Here is a 24,348-nt window from a genome sequence, read left to right as displayed (position 1 = left end):
TTACGGTAACCCGAAGGTGACGTCGTTGAAACCAAAGATAGCAAACAATATCATGGTAACCAGAAACGAGGTTTCAGCAAAACTGAACGAAAATTCTCACCAAACCAAGGGGCCACTAATTCTAAATCTTAACCTGCGTGGTTTTTGTTACATTTGTCCTACGACGGATTCTGTAACAAAATTTTAAGAAACATTCCAATTAATTAGCATGAGTCGCGATGGCTCAGGGGATAAAGCGTTCGGCTTCCTATGAAGTGAACCGTATTCGAATCCCCCACAATGGCTGGTCGAAACGAATCCGCATCCGGCTTGCACGGACCACAGTGTTGACGTGAAATATCCTCAGTGATGGATGGATCAGGGGTTAGAGTCTCTTTGCTGTCAGGCTAACGTGGGAGGCTCTCGTGGTCTTCCTCTCCATGTAACACAAATGTGGATTAGTTCCATCAAAAAGTCCTCCACGACATAATATTTCTCCCAATGCTTGATCCAGGAGTTCCCTTGTCTACTGGATTGGGTTCGAAATTTCAAGGCTACTATTCTAATTACAACCAGAACATTAGTAGTCCCAAACCCAAAAGCATTGGGTCGGCAGTTCAACGACGGTTATAAAATAAAATAAAATTAACTAGCATACTTTTCAGAAACGTAACGGGTACTTTTTTTTAAGTATTTAAAAAAATTTCATTTCAAATATTCATTCATTCATTATTTTTTTTTCGAAACTTGGAACCTAAGCGATCATTTTTATGCACTAACTGGTACACAAAAAAATTAGGTTTGAAGCTCCAATAAAAGAATAAACTTATAAGATCCACAGCATTTCAATTCGATTGATAATTAACCATACTATATTTTAAATCGTGCTATAAATCCTGGATAAAAATAAATAAATTAAATTAAACTCCAACCAGTAATTATATTAACCGTGTCAACTTTTTTTATCATATCTGTGTTTGATTTTGTTTTATATTTCATGCAGCTTAACTTTCTTTTACGGCATGTTTAGTATTCGCTGTAAAAATAGTATCTTTATATTATTCATAATTAGTTGGTTTAAAATGGCTAAATGTTTCTTAAAAGAATGTTGTAATATTGTTTAGTTCCGCAATTTCAGTAAAATAAAAAATAATTTCAGAACTCCAAAGATTTATATCAGTGAGTTAGGCCATTGTACGCAAAATATTTAAACAAATATAAAGAAATTTCAACTATAAAAATTTGTTTTTAATGTAACTCAATCAAACATTTCAGATGCTTTTTGAATTGAAAACAATAATAAAGTATAGTTGATATAATATAGTTAATAAAATTTTAAAATTCGAATTAAATATATTATCCTGAACGGGAAAACTTTACTCATTTAAAAATTAATTTACTATTACAATTTACTTACAATTAACACGTGTTTAATATTGACTGTAAAAACAATAATATTTTTATATTATACTTAATTAATTGGCTTATAATCATTCAGAGCTTCCTGAAAAATGTTGCCATACCGTTTTGTTTTTCAATTCCAGTAAAATAAGAAATAATTTCAAATATCCAAAGCTTTACAACGGTGTGTTAGGTTATTGAGCTCAAAACATTTAGTTTAATCTAAAGAAATTTAAAATGTTGAAATATGTTTTAAATATATCTTAATTAAATCTCTAAGAGGAATTTTGATTTGGTGAATACAATTTGCATTAACTACATTATATTTTGAGCGAAAAATTTATTCGCGATCGCAACGAACTATAGGGGGCGTTGTTGTATGAGACTAATACCTGCGATTTCTATATGAACAGTCATTCAGTTACTCTAGAGACGTCGTTAATGTAGCATTGCAACGTTACTTCTTTATTGTGGCTAATTAAATTTAAAAAAGAAAAATGCTTGATATTCTTTCTTATGCAAACGAAAACAAAATGGTATCTCTTTTTATTAGAGAAGGAATATCCAAAACACATCGGAAAAATATTTGTACATTAACAGAAAAAAATATGTATATTCTTATAAGGGTTAAAACCTAATGCCCGAGAAATAGTTTTACTAAATTTAATGAAATAACATGAAAGGCCCATTTAAACTTTACATTCTATAGTTTTAAGAATCATATTACTTCGAAAATTAAAATGAACAAAAAGTATACATAAGCCTCATAATTTTATGAAATTTAATTTTGTAAACAAAGTTTTTTGACAACAATTTTTATCAAAAAATTTCAAGTTTCAATAAAAATCATTATTTAGAAACTAAGAAACGTAAAATAAAGAATGCTGACGAAACAAAAACAAAAAAACAATTCTTTTTTGCCGCCATTTTTAGTGCTACAAAAATTCGTCTTTGGGATTTGCCAAAAACAAAACAAGATGCAATTTTATTTTTTCAGGAGGGAAATATTTTACCGAAAAAACGAAAATGTACCAATTCCCACAACATAAAACTTTATCTTGGTAAACGTACGTTTTGGAAATGTTATTTCATTTGGAATCTTATTTATCAGAGTTCATATGGCGATATGATTGTTTTGAATCTATGCTAAACTCTATATCGGCTCATTTTCCACCGAAATCCGATTGACTATTTTGATTTTAAATAAAGTGTTTTATTTTATGAATTGTCGCAAAAATTTTAAGTGTAGATTAGCGGCACTTAAAAACCGCCAAATCTGTAGCGGCGGTGGCGTTAATACGTAAGTACCGAATTTTTATTCCATACTTTTCTGAATCATATTACTTCAAGCATTGGAATATACAAGAAGTATACATAAACACATAATGTTATACCATTTAATTTTTCAAAAAAAGTATTTTGAGAACAATTTTTATCAAAAAATTATAAACTAAAAAACGGAAAATAAAGAATTCTTAGGATAAAAAAAACGATTTTAAGAATTCTTTACATTGAAATAAAAACTTTCATATTGTTTCTTTTTTTATTATTCTTATAGTTCTTAATCAGACGTAAAAAGCCATTCTGTAGAGAACCATCATCAAATGAAAAAAAATATTTACAAGCAAATTTTTTATTGTGAAAATCATTGCACTTACCTGATTTATAATTCCCGGAGAATTCCAAAATGATAAGTTCCTTGTTTGAAAACTTTATTCTCAAATAATAGATACATAGTTTATCCCTTCATTACTTTTAGATAACATACTACACAGCAAAATTTTATAATATATATGAATTTGAATATGTAGCTAAAAACAGAATAGCTGAATTCTAGTTGAACTTATTCTTTCAAAACTAAAAGATACTTACCAAGAAAACGGTTAAAATTAATTAAGAATCAGCACAAATGGCACTATTTCAAGTAACTTGGATAATTTTTTATTGTTGTTTTCCGAATTATATGGATACAGAAATATATACTATTCTATAACGAAGAAGAATATGCTATAACTATTACAATTCTGTATGTTCTGAATTCATATTTATTCACTGGAATGACGAAAGCAATGTTGACTTCACTTTAATTCGTAATGAATTGAAGACAGAAGAAATGCATTTTACCTTAATACACACATCTGTAACAGTATCCGAAATCGGAAGTTATCAGTTGCAAGTTTGTTGATAATAGAAATTAAAAATAATTGAGGAATTTTTCTTCAAATGTTTGGCGTGTTCTGTTCCTGAAAGATTTACTAATATTCTGGAGATTTTTTTCAAGTTCTTCGGCCTTTTCCTTAGGGAAATTTTGTTTCTTATTTGCTGCTAAATAATGGCGTCTGATTCTGTCAATGATTTCGATGGAACTAAATGAAAACGTGATAAATTAATATCTGATATTTACAGGCTCCCGCTAGACGGCGTACTCGAGCGTTGCGATCGCGAATTCATTATATTTTGTTATCTTAAATATTTATTTTAGCTAAATTTTAACTGATTTCACTTATTTATCTGATGGTGACAAAAAAAACTAAATCTAGAGAAGATTGAAAGATGCTCTAAGCTCTCTTTGAGTCTGTTTGAGCTATAAGCTAATTTTTATTCCTAATGGTACTAAGCATTACTGTTAGCTCTATGACGTCATCACGTTCTAAAAATACTGAAAAACATTTGATTGAGATATTCATTTCTTTGCTTAGAAATTAATTTAGTATATTTACAAAGCGAATTTTACAGGATGATCAGATTTCTGAAGAAATTGTAAGTTTTTATAGATTATTCTACAATTTTGATTCATTAAATCCTTTGATAATATTTGTTTTTGTCAATTACTCATAGTATGTTAAATACTTCTAGCGCATGAGTGACTTTTGCATATTTCAGGATTTTTCTTTTTTAAAAGAAATTCTGTTATGTATGAATTATGGCAAGCATTTAGTTGAGATAAGAGTTGATTTTAAACAAATAATAAATATTTTTTCCATACTAAGTTTTTAAACTCACTTAGAAAAGAATTGCCGTTTTAAGTGTCCACAATTGACAGCTGCAGATAATGAATTCTGCATAATGAATGTTTAAAAAAAATTAATTGAGTTTTATTAAGTTGAATTGAGAAAAATTAATTGATTAGAAGTTTAAAAAATTCATACAACTTGAAACTGAGTGAATGTGTGAGTGTGCGTGTTTATGCGTTTAAAATGTTGTCTTCTTATGTTTTAGTTTCCTTTTTGTCCCGCTGTCAACACTGATCTCCAGGCTTCTATTTTTCACGTATTTGTTTTTTTGTCGGACTTATTGTTCATAAGATCTTCGAATTTTTTTGAACTCGGAAATAAATTTGAACCATATCATTTTTCTATATTCATTATCTGACTATCAGTGCTCATAAGAATAAGACGAAATCTTTAACCTTCATGTGTTGAGTTTTAATAGATTTTTCAACTATCAATAATTTGATGTCTTTATAGTTCAATTTTACTTAATTTATTTTTGTTTAGTGAGAGGTCATTCTTTTCCTTTAGAGTTATTATTTTATTTTATTATGAACATTGAAGATTTTGATCTATGATTTTGAACATATTGAAAAGAATTCAGTTTATAATAGTTATATATTAAATATTTTTTATTCAGGAAGATAAAATATTTCTCTCATAATTAAATTTTTAAAAAAATGGCCTTAATTATCAAAATAATGAATTAATTATTTGTTAAAATGATTTAAAATTTAATAAAATTTTTTCAGTTGTCCATTTTGAAAATTTGCTTCATATCTAATCTTAGTATCATGTCATACGATAATTTTTAACTATAAAAAATATTTATAAGATAACTGATTTTTTTAGTTTTTTCTTTATATCACTCACTATTTACCTAAGAAAAATATCCTAGAATCAAATGGCTGGTATTGCTCTTGTTAAATTATTATTGCAAACAAAGTTGTCTTTCACAATTAAGCAAAAGTCTTTTTAAAAAATAAGATTTTAAAAATTGTGCTTGCTTTGAAATAGTAAATTAAAACATCCTTTGTTTCAATTCGCCACATTTTGATGTTACAGCCAATAAATTTTACAAACTTATTAAAAAATGACTAAAATTTATTTTTCTGGTGAGAACAAAAAAAAATTAGTCTCAAAAGGATTAAAACTTGTTTTAAGTTCATCATAGAACTCTCCGAGCTATAAGCTAATTTTTTTTCCTAGTGCTATTAGGTATTAATGTTAGCTCTGACGTCATCACGTTCTAAAAATATTGATAAAACATTTGATTGTGATATTCATTTATTTTCTTAAATATTAATTTATCTTTCTGCAAAATAAACTTACTAGGATGTTCAAGTTTCTGAAGAAATTGTAAGCTTTGCTATCTTTCGCGCTTTTAATTCATAAAATCATTTAATAATATTCCTTTTAGAGATTTATTTGTAGTATTTATATTTTCCGTATGCTAATTCTTAGACTAATTTCATTCACCGCATAAAATTTCGAACTAAATCATGCGATAATAATTGATTTCACGATTTGGTAGCGTATTAAATTTAATTAGTGTATTGACAAGAAAATAGAGTATAATTCATTTTTCGAGAACTTAAAAAATTGTAAAAGCAATTCGACAAATCTCGCCGCATAACTCAGAATTAATTTTATAATATCGACCTGCTAAGGTTAACGTAAACTTAAACATTTAAACAAATTCCGCTTGAACATTTTTCCTTAACGAAATAAAATTCATTGGTTCTCTTAATCAGTATTTTTTTTTCATGCATGCGTAAATAGATATTATGATTTTATAAACCTAATTTTACTTGTAAAGTCAATAATTAAAAACATTATAATTTGAAATCGCCACTAAGCTTCATGATTCTCAATGAAAGAAATTATGTATATGTTACTATTGTAATCACCACACAGAGAGTTGGGGCCATTTCGAAAAATACTGCGTGTATTTACAAGATATTAAGTATGGCTATAGTGTAAGAAAATAACATCATTTGATGGTGATTTATTACGTAACATTATAGTTTCTGTAAGTAACTCAGCAGTAACATCTTATGCACTTTGGCAATACATCTCAGTTTACTTCATTTTTTGGATTACTATGATTTTAATTCAAAGTGAGAGTGATTCACATAAAATTACTCCGATGGAACTACAATCACATTGTTATCTTCCACTATCAAAAAAAACCTTAGTCATATATCAGAATAAAGTAATATTTTGAAAGTCGGATATTGTGCTTGCTTCGAAGTTAATCGAATCATCCGTTGTTTCGATTCGATTCTGTGCTTTTAAGAGAAGTTTAAAACCAGCACTATATTAAGTATCACTATAGTGTCAGAAACTAACTTCACTTGATGGTGATTCATTATGGGTCATTATCGTTTCTGTAAGTAATGCAGCATTAACAAAGTATTCATGTCGGAAATCCATCTCAGTTTACTTCATTATTATGATTACTATGATTTTAACGTAAAGTTAGAGTTGATTCACGTAAAGTTACTCCGATGGAATTACAATACCCGAGTTGTCTTCCGCGATCAAAAAAAAAATCTTGAAAAAAATAAAATTTTAAAAATTGTGTTTGCTTATTTAGAAATGAATCAACTCGTCAGTCATTATGACTGACAATTTGTGACGAATAAATCATATCAATTCGCCACATTTTGAAATTTCACATATATATTAAAAAATTATTTAAATTTATTCTTCTGATGGGGACAGAAAAAAAATCAGTCTAGAAGAGATTTAAACATGCTACAGTTCTTCTAAGATCTATCCGAGCTATAAGCTAATTTCTATTCCTAGTACTATTAGGTATTAATGTTAGCCCTGACGTCATCACGTTCTAAAAATATTGATAAATCATCTGATTGTGATATTCATTTGCTTGCTTTAATATTAATTTAGCAATTTACTAAACAAACTTACCAGGATGTTCACATTTCTGAAGAAATTGTAAGTTTTGATAGATTATTTTAAACTTTTAAATCATAAATTTGTTTAATCATTTTTGAAATTTATTTATATACTATGATAAATTCTAGTACGAGAAAGATTTTTGTATGTCTACGCTTTTTAAAAGAAATTGATCTATAATTTATAAATACGTAATGAGCATTAGAAATTGCAAGTGCATAATTAATAATAAATATATAATAATAATTAACAAATATATAAATTAACATGCCTTAAGAGTTGATTTTAAATAATCTAGTATGTATATTTTAACTAGTTCTTAGACTTATTATCATTCACAGCATAAAATTTTGAACTAAAATAAAATAATAGTAATTAATTTTACGATTTTGTTGCTTCTAAAACTTAATTTTGTGTATAAGCGAGAAAATCGAGTATAATTAACTTCTCGAGAACTCAGAAAATTTTAAAAGCAATTCAAGAAATCTCGCCACTCACAATTAATTTTATGATATCGACCTGCTTAGATTAATAAAAACTAAAACTTTATTAATAAAAACTAAAACTTTTAAATAAATATTCCACTCGGACATTTTTTTCGACGAAATAAAATTCATTGGTTCTCTCAAACTAGTTTTTATTTCATACATGCGTAAATACATATGATTTTATAAACATCATTTTACTTGCAATGTCAATAAATAAAAACATTATAAATTGAAATTGGCACTAAACTTCATAATTCTGAATGAAAAAAAAAATATGTATTATGTAACTGTTCTAATCACCACACAGTTAGGGCCATATCGAAAAATACTTTGTGCTTTTACACGAAGTTTTGTAGCAAAAAGACCAGGACTCTCTCTATCTCTCCCTGGTGTCAGGCAAACCAACACCTGCTTATCCCGACTGGCCAGTGGACACCTTAAAAGTCTCACATTTTCTGCAAATCAAAAGATCTTTCCTCTTTGCCCTAAATGCCAACAAAACCAGGCATCACCTGAGCACATCTTGAACTGTTTAGGGCTGGACTGGAACGCTATTCATTCATCTCCCATTCTGGTTTCAGATTTTCTTAATATCAACGGATTCATTGATCTGGTCTGAACCCGTCAGACCAGATGGGAATTAGCAACAGCAACAAGACGAAGTTTAAAACCAACGCTATATTAAGTATGGCTATAGTGGTTGGAAATAACTTCACTTGATGGTGATTCAGTATGGAACATTATCGTTTCTGAAAATATTGTTGAATTACAAATTATTCACTTTGGCTGTGCATCTGAGTTTATTCCATTTCTTTTGGAGACGAAACAGGTGTTATGAGTGTAAAATGCTGTCCTCTTGTGTATTAGTTTACCCTTAGTCCCTCAGTAAACATTGACATTCAAACTTCTCTTTTTCACGTTTTTTTTTTTTTTTTTTTACGTAGGACTTATTGTTCTTAAGATCTTGTAATTTTTTTGATTTTTTTTTTTTAATGAAATTCAAAGAATTTGATCTATGATTTTGAACACATTGAAAAGAATTCGGGATATAATAAATTATATATTAGATATTGTTTAATTCACGAAGATAAAATATTTCGCTCAAAATTAAATTCTAAAAAAAATGGCGTTAACTATCAAAATAGTTAATTTAATTTACTTGTTAATTTAATTGTTAAAATAATTTTAAATTAAAAAATGCTTTTTCAGTTGTCCATTTCAAAAATTTACTTCATATCCTAATCTTAGTATCACATCATCAGATAATTTTTAATCAAAACAATTTATCAAATAACTGGTTTTTTAATCTTTTTTTTTATATTACTCATTATTTAGCTAAGAAAAATATCCCACAATCAAGTGGTTGGTATAGCTCTTGTTAAATTATTATTACAAACAAAGTTGTCTTTCGCGATCAAGCAAAAACCTTTTTAAAAAATAAGATTTAAATTTGTGCTTGCTTAGAAATAAATCAAATTGTCCATCGTTTCAATTCGCCCCATTTTGATGTTACAGTTAATAAATTTTACATACATATTAAAAAATGATTAAAACGTATTTTTCTGATGGGTACAAAAAAAATATGTCTAGAAAAAATTAAAACAAGCTTTAAGTTCTTCTTAGATCTATCCAAGCTATAAGCTAATTTTTATTCCCAGTGCTATTGGGTATTATTGTTAGCTCTGACGTCATCACGTTCTAAAAATATTGAATAAAAAACATTTGATTGCGATATTCATTTGCTTAAAAAATAATTTAGCATTTTTACAAAAACTTACCAGGATGTTTAAGCTTCTGAAGAAATTGTAAGTTTTGATGAATTTTTGTAGACTTTTAATTCATAAAATGATGTAATAATATTCATTTTCAAGATTTATTTGTAGCTTGTTAAATACTTCTAGTATGAGCAAGACATTAGTATATCTCAACTTTTTAAAAGAAATTGTGTTATACTTAAATCAGCATACAATAAGAGTTGATTTTAAACATTCTTATATGTATATTTTCCGTATACTAATTCTTAGACTAACTTCTTTCATTGCATTAAATTTTGAAATGAGCCGTGCAACATTGACCTAGCGTCTAAAATTTAATTAGTATATGGGTGATTCTCACGAAATATGACAATTTACTGTCCCTTGCTCCAAGATCTAATACTATAATACTAAAAGAACTTTTTTTCTTAAAAAAAATAATAAATGGCATTGCTGTTAGCATTTTAAAATGACTTCGCACTAGCATTGACTGTTTTGTATAGTTAAAAAATTTAATTGAACTTCAAAATGTCATTTTCCTGGCATGTCCCAAACATTGTTTCCAATAATAACTAGCTTCAAAACTTCCCATAAATTTTTCAATATCCAATTTTTTTTTATTTCAACCGGTGTAAGCATTTCCAGAATATACGCAGAGGGTATTACTTGCAAATACTTCGTTTAAGAAAAATTCTGTCAATAACTTGTTTGTCCCAAGAAAATCTGTCATTTTCCTGGTTACTTTTATTTAGTGGTTTATAACCAAAATAGATAGAGCCAGCAATCAGTATCTTATGCTAATAGATTGATTAGATACCCTCCTATATGAACATGTCTTGTTGCATGAATAAAGATCCAATTTTCTGGTTCAAAATCTGTTTCAAAAAATTTTTCAATATGAGTAGGTTTTTGTGTTGTCATTTTTATGGTTTCTTGAAATCATTAATAACATAAACTACATAAATTTATCTGAGTTATTTTAAGAAATCCTGTTGTTCTCTGCAGAATGTAAATGTCTTAGGCCGAAATATTAAATTAAAGTGAAGCTATATGCCATAAAATGGCGAATTTGTCATAATCCTGGCTGTCATTTTCCTGGCTTATGAATTCCAGGACATTGAAGTGTTACCAAAAAAAAATTTTAACTGCTAATACAGAAAGGAGGAAAAGCAAATATAAGCATAATACCAAGTTTATGTATGATTGTAATATGGTTGGAAGTAGTCAAAGTTATTTATTTATTTGATTACTATACACAATTTTATTCTGTACATATCAGCAACAAAAAAAATTTTGATACTTTCTACAGTGGATAAAAAGACTGAATTTAAGCAATTTATGGTCCATCTAACATAAAAGCTTAAGTTGATTTACTTACTTATAACTTAAATGACTGTTTTTTAAACTTTATAGCTAATATGTCATCTTTCCGGCATTCAAGATTTGGTGAATTTCCATTTTTTCTTTTTTTCTCGAGCAAATGTCAATAAACTTCACAACTACGCAAGCATACGAAAAAAAATTTCAATTATTTTAAAGACTTTAAATTTGAAGAAATTTTTTGGTCCGAATTGTCATGTTTAGAAAGAATCACCCATATTAACGAGAAAATCAAGTATAACTCATTTTTCGAGATTTTAAAGGCAATTCGCCATATCTCACCACACAACTCGCAAATAATTTTATAGTATCAGCCTGCATAGGTTAACGAAATCTTAAACATTTAAATAAATATTACGCGTGAACTGTTTTCTCTGACGAAATAAAAATCATCGGTTCGCTTAATCTAGTTTTTTTTTTCATGCAAGTGTAATTAGATGTTATGATTTAATAAACCTTATCTTACTTGTAATGTTAATTAAAGACATTATATATTTTCAAATCGGCACTAAATTTCATGATTCTCAATGAAACAAGTTATGTATATGTTACTGATGAAATCACAACATAGTTTGTGCCATTTCGAAAAATATTTTGTGCTATTACGAGAGATTCAAACCAGCATTATATTGAGTATAGCTATAGTGTAAGAAAATAACTTGACTTGATGGTGATTTATAATTGAACTCATTATCATTTCTGTAAGTAATGCAGCATTAACTTTGGCGATACAGGTTACTATGGTTTGAGCATAAAGCTAGAGTTGATTTACATAAAGTTACCCAAATGAAATTACAATCATAAAGTTGTCGTCCACTATCAAAAAAAATCTTTAAAAAATAAAATTTTAAAAATCTTCCACCATTTCGATTCGCCGCATTTTGAAGTTATAGTTTATAAATTTTACATATATATTAAAAAATGATTAAAATTTATTTTTCTGATAGGAATAAAAAAAATCACTTTAGAAAAGATGTAAACATGCTTTAAGTTCTTCTGAGATCTATCCGAGCTATAAGCTGATTTTTAATCCTAGTGCTATTAGGTATTAATGTTAGCTCTGACGTCGTCACGTTCGAAAAATATTTAAAAAAAATATATGATTGTGATATTCATTTGTTTGCTTAAATATTAATTTTGCATCTTACTGAACAAACTTAACAGGATGTTCACATTTCTGAAGAAATTGTAAGTTTTGATAGATTATTTTGAACTTTTAATTCATAAAATTGTTTAATAAACTTTTTTGAAATTTATTTATACCATGTTAAATTTCAGTACGAGAAAGATTTTGGTACATCTACGCTTTCTAAGAGAAATTGACACATAATTTATAAATACATAATGAGCATTAGCAATTGCAAATGAATAATTAATAATAATATACCATAATAATTAACTAATATATAAATTAGCATGCTTTAAGAGTTGATTTTAAATAATCTAATATGTATATTTTAACTAATTTCATTCACCACATAAAATCTTTAACTAAACCATACGAATATTAATTAATTTCATGATTTTTTTGCTTCTAAAATTTAATTTTGGGTATAAACGAGAAAATCGAGTATAATTCATTTCTCGAGAACTCTGAAAATTTTGAAACCAATTCAAGAAATCTCGCCACTCACAATTAATTTTATAATATCGACCTGCTTAGAATAATGAAAACTGAAACTTTTAAATAAATATTCCGCGTAGACACTTTTCCTTGAAGAAATAAAATTCATTGGTTCGCTTTATCTAGTTTTTTTTTTTCATGCATGCGTAAATACATATTATGATTTTATAAACATCATTTTACTTGTAATGTCAATAGTTAAAAACATTATAATTCGAAATCGACACTGGACGTGCTAATTCTCATTGACGAAAAAAATATGTATTATGTTACTGTTCTAATCACCACACAGTTAGGGCCATTACGAAAAATAGTTCGTGCTTTTACAAGATGTTTACAACCAACGCTTTATTAAGTATGGCTATAGTGTAAGAAAACAATTTCACTCGATGGTGATTCAGAATGGAACATTATCGTTTCCGTAAATAATGCAGAATTAGCAACTTATTCACTTTGGAGATGCATTTGAGTTTACTGTCTTTTTTGGAGGCGAGTTAGGTGTTATGCGTGTGAAATGTTGTCTTGTTGTGTTTTAGTTAGCCCCATGTCCGTCAGTAAGCATTGAACCTCAAACTTCTCTTTTTCACCTTTTGTTTTTCACGTCGGACTTACTGTACTTAAGATCTTCGAATTTTTTTGAGCTTCATCATTTTTCGAGTTCCACGTTCATTATCTCAGAATATCCTGAAGATCTCACGGAAATAAAATGATCTCTTTAACTTGATGACTTCTTGTTGAATTAAATGAACCTTCATGTGTTGAGTTTGAATATAACTCTCAACTCTGGATCTCTTCGTCCACCTCGTTTCATAGTTCAATTTTACTTGGGTTTATTTTTGTTAAATGATAAGTCACTTTTTTATTCGAGTTATTATCTTAATTTTTTAATGAAATTTGATCCAGAGATTTTGATTCAAGATTTTGAACACATTGAAAGGACTTCGGTATGTAATAGTTATATATTAGATTTTGGATTTTGTTTGATTCAGGAAAATAAAATATTTCTCTCAACATTAAGTTTTAAAAAATGGTATTAGTCGTTAAAATAATAAATTCAATTTAATTGTTAAAATGATTTAAAATTAAATAATATTTTTTCAGTTGCCCTTTTAAAAGAAATACTTCATATTTTATGTTAGTATCACATCATCAGATAATTTTTTAACTATAAAAAAATTTTATCACGTAACTAAATTTGAAATTTTTTTTTGTCATATCACTCATTATTTACCTGAGAAAAATATCCTAGAGCCGAACGGCTGGTATAACTCTCGTTGGATTGTTATTCCAAAGCTGAACCCATTCCAACTGAACCAAAATAAACTACTCCGAAATATTCCTTTCGACGAATTATATTTTTTAATTTTGGTTGTTAGCCTCCCCCCCCCCTCTTTACTATCTTTATCTAGTTTGTCAATGCATATGGTACTAGTTTCAAATTTTTTCTATAATTATTATTATAAATTTCCCATATTAAATTTATTAATAGCAATCATATTATGCTTTGTTTTAAGATAACTTCATATTTTGCAACGCATTTGGCATTACTGTTCATACAAACACTATATTTATAACTGTCTACTTCATGGGAATGTTCCACGTTTGCTAACAGTAATGAAGCATTCCATTTAAGAGCATTTTTTTTCGCATCATTTTATCTGTCGAATTTGTTACTTATTTGGTGCAAAGGAATGAACATTGAAAATCATGTTATTTGTTCACCGGTGCATTATATTTTTTCTTTAATAATCATCCATGGCTTTGCTACAAGGCTTCAATTGAAAAAGAATTTCTAAGCTGTTATACTTAAACCATTTGTTTGCTTTTATTTTATTTTCAGGATACTCAGGAGGAAACTCAAGCAAGTTTCCAAGAAATTCAAGGAAGAGAGCATTCCCTTGATTGAGGAGGCTCCCAGTAGCCTGCCCGAGATGGTTGACTCTGATGGAGGGCCTGCTGCTCCTATCGTTTTCACTGCCGTAGACGATATCTGCACATCACCCTACGGCTATAAGAGATCCATACATCGCGCTTGGAGACACAGTTTCTACGTTCTGAGACAGGTAATTGTGTGGCCTTAACTACCACTACAAAAAATAAATATCAATACACTAGTAGATTAGATATTATAACTTGACTCAATCTTGAGGTACCTTTTGATATTTATTGTATAATCGTGACCTCCGGACGGATTATGAACTCATCAGAATTGATGAATGCTCCGCGTTAAACAGTTGATTTATTTACAAAATAGCGCTTAAATATCAAATGAAGTAAATACGATTCTCCCAGGCCAATAAAGGGAAAAAATAATGAGCGAAATAAGTAAATAACGTGTAAATATATAAACAGCATAAATCAGCTGGTGGTTTTCATTCATCGAATGCAAACAAAGATAAAATTCTGGAAGGAGAGTAATGCGTAACTACCACTACAAAAATTAAATACCAGTACACTAATATATAAGACATGCTAACTTGATTCAATCTTGATGTACCTTTTGATAGATAAAGGTAAACATAGTCGATGATTATATCCCCCCAAATGCAAATAAGGGAACATTGAAAGTGAGCAAAAGAGGAGTTTAATATTAGAAATAATACACCACGACACTCTAGCATCTAATTAGATGGCTTGTCAGCAGAGATGATCTCAGTGTCATAAAACATACCGAAAAATACATTCTTCACACTTGACAGAAACTACTATTATTATATGCTTTTCGAAAACTTCTGCATTCCTGTTTCGTGGATTAAATAGTCACGTTTGTCAATAAGTCAAATTTGAAAATATTTTATTCAGAGTTTTTTAAGTATTATGTACGTGGATATTTTTAAAACTTGTTAAGCAGATAAATTTTATCACTTGTGAAAAATGAAGCATTCACACAGTAAATAGTTGTCTTCCAAGGTGGACATGGCAGCTAGTTAAGTTTAATTTCGAAACTACATATATAATAGTGGAAATAGGATCAATATTTCTCTCTGGCCGTTTTTATGTCTCAAACACGATGTTAGCACTCGATCTAGAGCTGGAGCGGCAAGGGGGGCAGAATCTCAGTCTGTCATGATTACAGCCCAGTGCTTTAACTACTATATGCAATCAAAGGTCTTTTTAATAAGTGACACCCAATTAATGTAAGATCAAACTAAGTTAGAGCCCTTTAGTTAACATAAATATTTAATAGCTAAGAACTCTAAATTTGATTATGTTTTAAGCAATTTAAAAAATAATTGATTTTTACTAGATATTACACAGATATTTTCTAGACTTTATTTCAAACATTTAGTTGGTAAATATTTGTTTATAAAAATTCGTTTAGCTATATTGGGAGTAATTTGTTTACTTAAAGTGTTTTTCCTTTGTTGTTATTTGTAGCATGACTTTGAACGCAGCCAGTCATTTCCCATGGTGACCAAACAGCTTATGCAAAACAAATCAGATAAGTTTGATCCACGAGCCCAACCAAGGCTTCATTCTTTCAGTTAGGGTCAATAACAAAATATTTTATCCCGAAAGGGACAGTTCCCAGATATTTCATATTATTCTAAGACATAAATTTTCTTTTCTTAATATATAAAATTAAAATTATTCTATTTCACGATTAAAAAAGAACTCTACTTTTAACGGATAAATATTTCAATAACCTCATTAATAATAAAAGTATGAAAGTTTAAGAGTAATTATCAAAAATTTTGTCCTAACAGACACGTCAAAAAGAAACAATTTTTTAATATTATGAAATATCTGGGTTTTTTTTAATTGCAATATAAAATCATTTATTAAACTATAAATAATCTTTTGACTGTCGTACTAGAGATGAATTTCTATTAAAATTTGAAAATTGTTATCTTTAAATTATGCTTAAAAACAACAACAAAAAATCTTAGTAAAGATAAAGGAGCAAAATAGTTTTCTCAGTAATTAGTTTCATTTATTTCAATTATGGACCAATTTCTTTGAATTTGACTACTTCGGGATCCAAGGAAAAATCCAAAACTTTATTTTGACTTTCTTTAGAGCGTGATCCAAGAGAGAAATAGAAATTTCTTTATGGAACATGTCAGACTTGGAATGCAAAAAGAATCCCCAAATTTCATTATGGACTTTGTCTGGCTTGGGATCCAGGAAGAAACCCCAAATTTCATTATGGACTTTGTCTGGCTTGGGATCCAAGAAGAAACCCCAAATTTCATTATGGACATTGACTGGCTTGGGATCCAGGAAGAAACCCTAAGTTTCTTTATAGAACATGTCAGGCTTGGGATCCAAGAAGAAACCCCGAATTTCATTGTGGACCTTGTCTGACTTGGGATCCAAAAAGAAACCCTAAATTTCATTATGGACCATGTCTGGCTTGGGATCCAAGAAGAGACCCCAAATTTCATTATGGACTTTGTCTGGCTTGGGATCCAGGAAGAAACCCCAAATTTCATTATGGACCTTGTCTGACTTGGGATCCAGAAAGATACCCGAAATTTCATTATGGACCATGTCTGGCTTGGGATCCAAAAAGAAACCCTAAATTTCATTATGGACCATGTCTGGCTTGGGATCCAAGAAGAAACCCTAAATTTCATTATGGACCATGTCTGGCTTGGGATCCAAAAAGAAACCCCAAATTTCCTTATGGACCATGTCTGGCTTGGGATCCAAAAAGAAACCCTAAATTTCATTATGGACCATGTCTGGCTTGGGATCCAAAAAGAAACCCCAAATTTCATTATGGACCATGTCTGGCTTGGGATCCAAAAAGAAACCCTAAATTTCATTATGGACCATGTCTGGCTTGGGATCCAAGAAGAAACCCTAAATTTCATTATGGACCATGTCTGGCTTGGAATCCAAAAAGAAACTCTAAATTTCATTATGGACCATGTCTGGCTTGGGATCCAAGAAGAAACCCTAAATCTCATTATGGACCATGTCTGGCTTGGGATCCAGGAAGATACCCGAAATTTCATTATGGACCATGTCTGGCTTGGGATCCAAAAAGAAACCCTAAATTTCATTATGGACCATGTCTGGCTTGGGATCCAAGAAGAAACCCCAAATTTCATTATGGACCATGTCTGGCTTGGGATTCAAGAAGAAACCCCTAATTTCATTATGGACTTTGTCTAGCTTGGGATCCAGGAAGATACCCGAAATTTCATTATGGACCTAGTCCTGTTCGGGATTCAGGAAGGGAACCCGAAATATTGGTTTTGATCTTGACCTTTACGATTGACGCAATCTCATCATTGTGGGGAGGTTTATAAATTAATAACAATCATTTTTGAGTGCTAACCTTTTTTTAAAAAGTGATCGTAATCAGCGTTTAGATATTAATATAACCTTTTTTTAAATCCGTCTTTCAGATAGTTTCTCGAATACTAACGTGGTTTAATTTTTTTTTTTTTGGCATTCTACCCTTGTGCCTCAGTGCTTTTTAATATTTTTCTTTTAGATGTTTTTCAAAAAGATAAAGAATTGAAAAAAAAAATTTTTGAGAAATTTTCCGTTCATTTTTTTTAAATTTCCTATTACTAAAAAATTTTATTTTAGAATTTAAACAACCATCTTTCAAATTCTTAAAAATTAACTAAAAATATCTTTAATAGTAATTTTTCTGTAAATACAGTATTAAGTCACTATTTCACTTTATTTAATTATCCATCAAGAATAAATTAATATTAAGATTTAAAGTTATTATTCGAAAAATATCAATATTTTGAAACATTCACTATTCTTTAGACAAGAACATAATACATTAAGTATATCAAATAAGATTAGACAAAAAGAAATATACCTGTATTTACTATCATTTCTTATCAAAAAAATCTGAACATGATATATGTTTTGTTTTGTTTTTATTTGAAACCAAAAATATTTTTTTATTAGGATCAGCTTGGTCTGGTGGAAGGAAATGTTAGAAGAAAGTCTGGAAAAGAACAGATAATCTTTTATTTGCTAAAAAAAATTCATAATTTTCCATTTCTTCAATTTCAAATTAATACCTTTTTCTTTAGATATCCCATGATCTGGAGAAAAATAGAAAGTTCTTCATTCGAAATGAGCATTTCATAATATTTAGTTTCCTCAATTTCACGTAAATGCTTTTTTCTTTCAGAATTACCACGTTCTGGAGAAAACAGAAAGTTCCTCATTTTCAACTAACCATTCATAATTTTTCATTTCTTCAATTCAAAACTAATATTTTTTTTTTCAGATTTCCTACAGTCTGTAAAAAATTGGAAAATGGAAAAAATTGGGCCTCGAGAAATAAATTCTTCATTTTCAATAATTACTTTCTAATATTTCACGGCTTAAATTTCACACTAAAATTTATTTAAAGGAACGAAGGCAGTCTGGATGAAAATTGAATATAAAATAAGATGGTCTACAGAAAAAATGGATAATTTATTATTTACAATAATATTTCAATGCTTAAATTTCAAACTAATGATTTTTTTTAACAGTACTCTTCTCTGCTGGAGGAGAAAAAGATTTATTCCAAATGAAGAATTTATAATCATTGCTAAAATTTAAAATCCACTTTTTCTAACAGGATTGGAGAAAAATTGAGAGTGGCAAATGTCAGTTTGAAGAAAACTAAAATAAAATTCATTAACTGTTAAAAAATCTAAATATTTTGCATCTCAAATTCTTTCGTAAAAGTCATTTTAATATAGGTGATCACAACGCTTGAATACGCCATCTGGGAAGAAGACAGGTTCCACGCCTTCGGCCCTTCTTCCTTCCCTCTCCTCCTCTTTTCAGTTGTATAGTAATGTACTATGATATTTTTCCTTTTCTTAATTTTTCTCATTTTCAATTAATAAAAATATTTTTGAAAATTTATATGATACTTTCTTTTAGAAATGTGTTTAATGTAGTTTTCAGATTCATATAGTTTTCCAACTTAAAATATTTTAATCTACATGAAAGTCAAGACTGAAACTAACGTACCACTCTCGTCTACGACTCTCCACACGCTAATGGTGAAAACATGCAAAAGTATTACCATAGGTAGAGAGTTCTGCTTTACGCCACCTACAACTCATTTCGATTACCAATTTTCTATTTGTTAAAATGCAATAATTAAAAAAAGATAAAGCGTAAAAGTAGTAGCACAGAAAATGTCGTATTACCTATTACTGGATTAAAAGAACTAAAAAAAAACTAATTGTGTAAAAGCTATAACTTTGAAACCCGTATGTGCAAAGACTTTGAATACTTGATTAATATTTAATTACTTGAAAAATAATTTTTTATTGTTTGTTTCAATTACTAATTTGATTGAAATTATTCGCTGGCCCACTCCATATAATGGCTTCAGCTTCTTATATAAAATGTTAAAAATGCTTTTTATCACTAAAATGAAGACAACAAAACAACTGAAATGATATTTCAGAATTGTTATTCCACTTTGGTTAGATTGTGCAGAGGAGTAGAAGTTTGAACCGTTGATTTTGTTCTTCTCACGTGATCATTTCTATTCTGAATTAAGAACTGAGATTCTCCTAATGGAAAGATTGTTTGACCTCTTTGGTATCAAAATTTTAAGCTTCAATCAAAAAAACCGTAGTTAACGTAGATTTTTTCATTATTATTGTAGTACATTAAGCAAAATTTATATCACATGTGTTTTGGTTTATTAGCTTTTAAGATACATTGGCTTATTAGCTGCTTATTATTACATAAAATGTCTAAGCTTTATTTGGTATTTGGATGTTGAAATTTCGTATGTAGAGTTGTTGCACTTATGTGTATATTCCTGGTAATATTTTTCTATTGGATAGAATTCTCAGTTCTGTTCCGAATTTTAAATGTTTTCTTGGGATACATGGATTCAGCGATTTTTATCTACTCCTCGGGGGGCTGTCACAAAGTCAACAACTGGAATGAAATAGTAGAATGTGGCAGCTCCTTTGGGGAACTATTTTGACTGCTAAATACATAAAAAAATGATTCATTTGAATCATAAAGACCATTTTAGTTTAGTACGCTAACTAACGATTAACTTTTTAGTTTAACTTAGAGCATTTTGTTTTCTTTGAGAAAATGCCAATATTTTTTTGGTTTATATCAGTAATATACTCGATTATATTTAATAGATCATGATTATATTTCTTTAATTCTTCGTAAAAGACACGTCTCGAACAAAGGAACTTTTCTTAATTCTTCAATTAAATTATGTTATTTTTTACATGTTTTAATTTTTAATATTTTCAATTCTTTATAAGAGATATCTGAAACAAAAGAAATTCCTGTAATTTTTCAATTTCGGTATGCTAGTTTTATTTCTTTATACTATTATTTCATCAATTTTTCCTGAAATTATTGCATTTAAAAAACTGGCAGTCAAAATAATATAACCTCGCCTCCTCGTCTGGCGTTCCCTGGGCAACACTGTAATTATAGAGGACTATCTGAAAATAACAGGAAATTTTATTGCAAATTTTGAAATATTTGCCTAGTATCGATTATAATGATTTTTTTTTGCGATTATTTGGTTTAAGTAGTAGTTTTCTAGTGACTAAGCTTCAAACGACATCCTGTTATTTTTAAATCTGTCTTGCATAGAGCGACCTGTTACAGTGGCTAAGAGGTTATGATCAAAAAGTGGAATAAATTACATTTTATATTATGTTTAATATTGACTGTAAAAACAATAATAGTTTTACATAATTCATGATTATTTGTCTTACAATCGTTCTAAGTTTCATAAAAGAATGTTGTCAAGTTGTCATATCATTTTTTTTCGCAATTCCAGTAAAATAGAAAATTACTTCAAGGCTCCGCAGCTTTACATCAGTGTGTTAGGCTACTGTGCTCAAAACATTTAATCTAATCTAAATAAAATTAAAATGTGGAAAACTGTCTTCGATATATCTTAATTAAATCTTTTATGTATTGGATGTTAGGAATTGGTGAATAAAATTAGCATTTACTATTTTATATTAAGAGAAAAAAAAATTTCTTTTAAGAATTTATTTATTATAAAAATTTGTTATCTCAAATATTTATTTTGGATAAATTTTAACTGGTTTCATTTATTTTTCTGATGGTAATAAAAAAAATCAATCTAGAAAAATGAAAACAGGCTTTCAATTCTTTTTTGATCTCTCCGAGCTATAAGCTAATTTTTATTCCTAGTAGTATTAGGTATTAATAATAGCTCTATGACGTCATCACGTTCTAAAAATATTGGAAAAAATATTCACTTGTTTGCTTAGAAATTAATTTATCATTTTTTTAAAACGAACTAACCAGGATGTTCCAATTTCTGAAGAAATTGTAAGTTTTTATAGATTACTTTATACTCTAAATTCATAAGATCATTTAATAGTATTTATTTTTGATATTTATTTGCAGCCTGTTAAATACTAGTATGTGAAAGACTTTTATATATCTCCGCTTTTTAAAAGCTGGCATATATAGAAGTCTTTTAATGTGTGTTAATTTATATAAATTGCATTGTATGTAAATTAACACACATTAAAAGTTGATTTAAAACAATGTACTAATTTTATTTCCCACAAGAAATTTCGAAATAAATCGAGCAGTTTTAGCTAATTTTATGATTTTGTAGCTTGTATAATTTGTATATTATGTATAACGCATAAAAGAGTATGTTCTATTTTTCGAGAAATTAAAATCCTTCATTTCAAAAGCGATTCAACAAGTCGCTTTTTTTCATTCTTTTTATGTATTTCTGACTCAAATTTTAGTTACCACTTTTCGTACAAAATCAGTAATCATAACAATTACTGAAGAAGTAAAAATCTCGCCACACAACTCACGATTAATTTTATAATATCGACCTGCTTAGACTTTTAAATAAATATTCCACGTGAACAATTTTTCTTAAGAAAATAAAATTCATTGGTTTGCTTAATCTAATATTTTTCGTGCAAGCGTATATTATGATTTTATAAATCTTATTTCACTTGTAATGTCTATAATTGAAACATCAGAATTTGAAATTGGCACTAGACTTCATTATTCTCAATTAAGGAAATTATGTAAATGTTACTATTGTAATCACAACACAATTAGTGCCATATCAAAAAATACTTTGTGCGCTTACAAGAGATTCAAACCAATACTAATTAAGTAAGGCTATAGTGTAAGAAATTAACTTCACTTGATAGTGATTTATTATGAAACATTATAGTTTCTGTAAGTAGTAACGCAGCAGTAACATCCTATTCACTTGGGTGATACATCTGAGTTCATTTCGTTATTTGGATTACTATGATTTTAGCACAAAGTTACAGTTTGTTCACAGGAAATTACTCTGGTGGAATTGCAACGCCAAATTTGTCAAAAGACGATTAAAAAAAATTGTTAAAGAAATAAGATTTTAAAAATCGTGCTGGATTAAAAGAGAACCAAATTATTCGCCACATTTTACTGTTGCAGTTAATGAATTTAACATATTTATTTAAAAGTGATTGAAATTTGTTTAATTATCACAATTGATTTTTGTCTTAATAACATTCAAAAGGGAATTAATGTTATTAAACATTGAACAAAAAGAAATAAAAGATAAATTTCAAAGAAATTTACCTCGCTACTCTTTACTTTCAAAAAAATAAATAAGTCAAATAAATAAATAAAAAAAATAAAACTGTGCTTGACCTCCTTTTAAAACATTCCATATTATTTTACTTCAATGCATTTACATGCATCATAAAAAATATTATTCAAATATGCACTGCTAACGTTTTATGGATTCACATTTGTTTATGGATAGTGGCTGCTAAATATGGAGTGCCAGTAATATATATAATGCTTAGACATTTTCTTTGATAATTTTTCGAGAAATCTCAATAGCGAAGGGTCGCTTAGATATTCATCAATTGATGAAGATCCCAATTCGTCCGTCGTTTTTATATCAGCCAAAGTGCTATCTCCACGTCTAGCTTAGCGATGCACTGTAAAAAAAATTTCACAGATTTATAAAAAAAATATTAAAGTTAGGTGTTTTGAAAACTTAAATTTCCCTAATAATACCCAGATGACACTCTAAACTACTTATATTTCCTACAAATACTGAAAGATATAATAGATAAATTACAGAAGAATTTATTGGTACTCTAAAAGCGGCGATTGGTAGTTTCCTAGTGTTCTATATTTTTATGCTCTTTTCCAAATGAACAAAATAAATGTGTATTATACTGCCCGCTTTTATTAAATTGCAAATGAAGATACTAATTTCCAAAATCTATCAAACCAAAAACCCACTAACCCAAATCAATCTAAATTTGCAAATCATTTCTTATCCTCCTTCAGTTTCTTTCCAAAATAAAATAAATGCTTCAAATTATTTAAAAGTTTATGAATAGCGATTTAAAAGCAATTTAAAACAAGCGAAATTTTATCAGACAGATATGGTTGAAAAGGAGGAAAACACATTAAGACTCATAAATTAATATTTAAGTGAGAAAGAATTATATCTTTTCAAAATAATAAGTATCACAATTAAAACCAACAAAAGTTTAAAATAATCTAACAATTGTCTATCACACAAAACATAGGCCACATAAAATATATTGTGAATAGCTAACAATCGGGGGCCCATCTACTGTTTAGTGATTTGAAAGTAAATCAGTACATCTGAAAAACTAAAAACCAACCACTTAACTGTAAACTTAAGTTTTGGTAACCCGAAGGTGACGTCGTTGAAACCAAAGATAGCAAAGAATATCATGGTAACCAGAAACGAGGTTTCAGCAAAACTGAACGAAAATTATCCGCAAACGAAGGGGCCACTAATTCTAAATCTTAACCTGGGTGGTTTTTGTTACATTTGTCCTACG

At 28.5% G+C, this 24,348-nt stretch overlaps 1 long non-coding RNA gene across 2 annotated transcripts; it reads left to right on the top strand.

Moving 5' to 3' along the window:
• Positions 1-14,243: 14,243 nt before the first annotated feature.
• Positions 14,244-19,106, top strand: LOC122271503 (uncharacterized). Of its 2 annotated transcripts, none has more exons than XR_015432898.1 (2): positions 14,244-14,601; positions 18,422-19,106. It is a non-coding gene; the product is annotated as an uncharacterized LOC122271503 (long non-coding RNA). The 2 variants fall into 2 exon arrangements; XR_015432897.1 differs by lacking the exon at positions 18,422-19,106 and adding an exon at positions 15,917-16,256 and having other exon boundaries at positions 14,255-14,601.
• The last annotated feature ends 5,242 nt before the right edge of the window (positions 19,107-24,348 follow it).

Source organism: Parasteatoda tepidariorum, chromosome 4 (genome assembly GCF_982258835.1).
Source record: "Parasteatoda tepidariorum strain Cologne lab strain chromosome 4, Ptep-v5.0, whole genome shotgun sequence".
Lineage (NCBI taxonomy): Eukaryota > Metazoa > Arthropoda > Arachnida > Araneae > Theridiidae > Parasteatoda > Parasteatoda tepidariorum.
The sequence above is the reverse complement of the archived record's forward strand: the minus strand, read 5'-3'. Positions and strand labels throughout refer to the sequence as shown.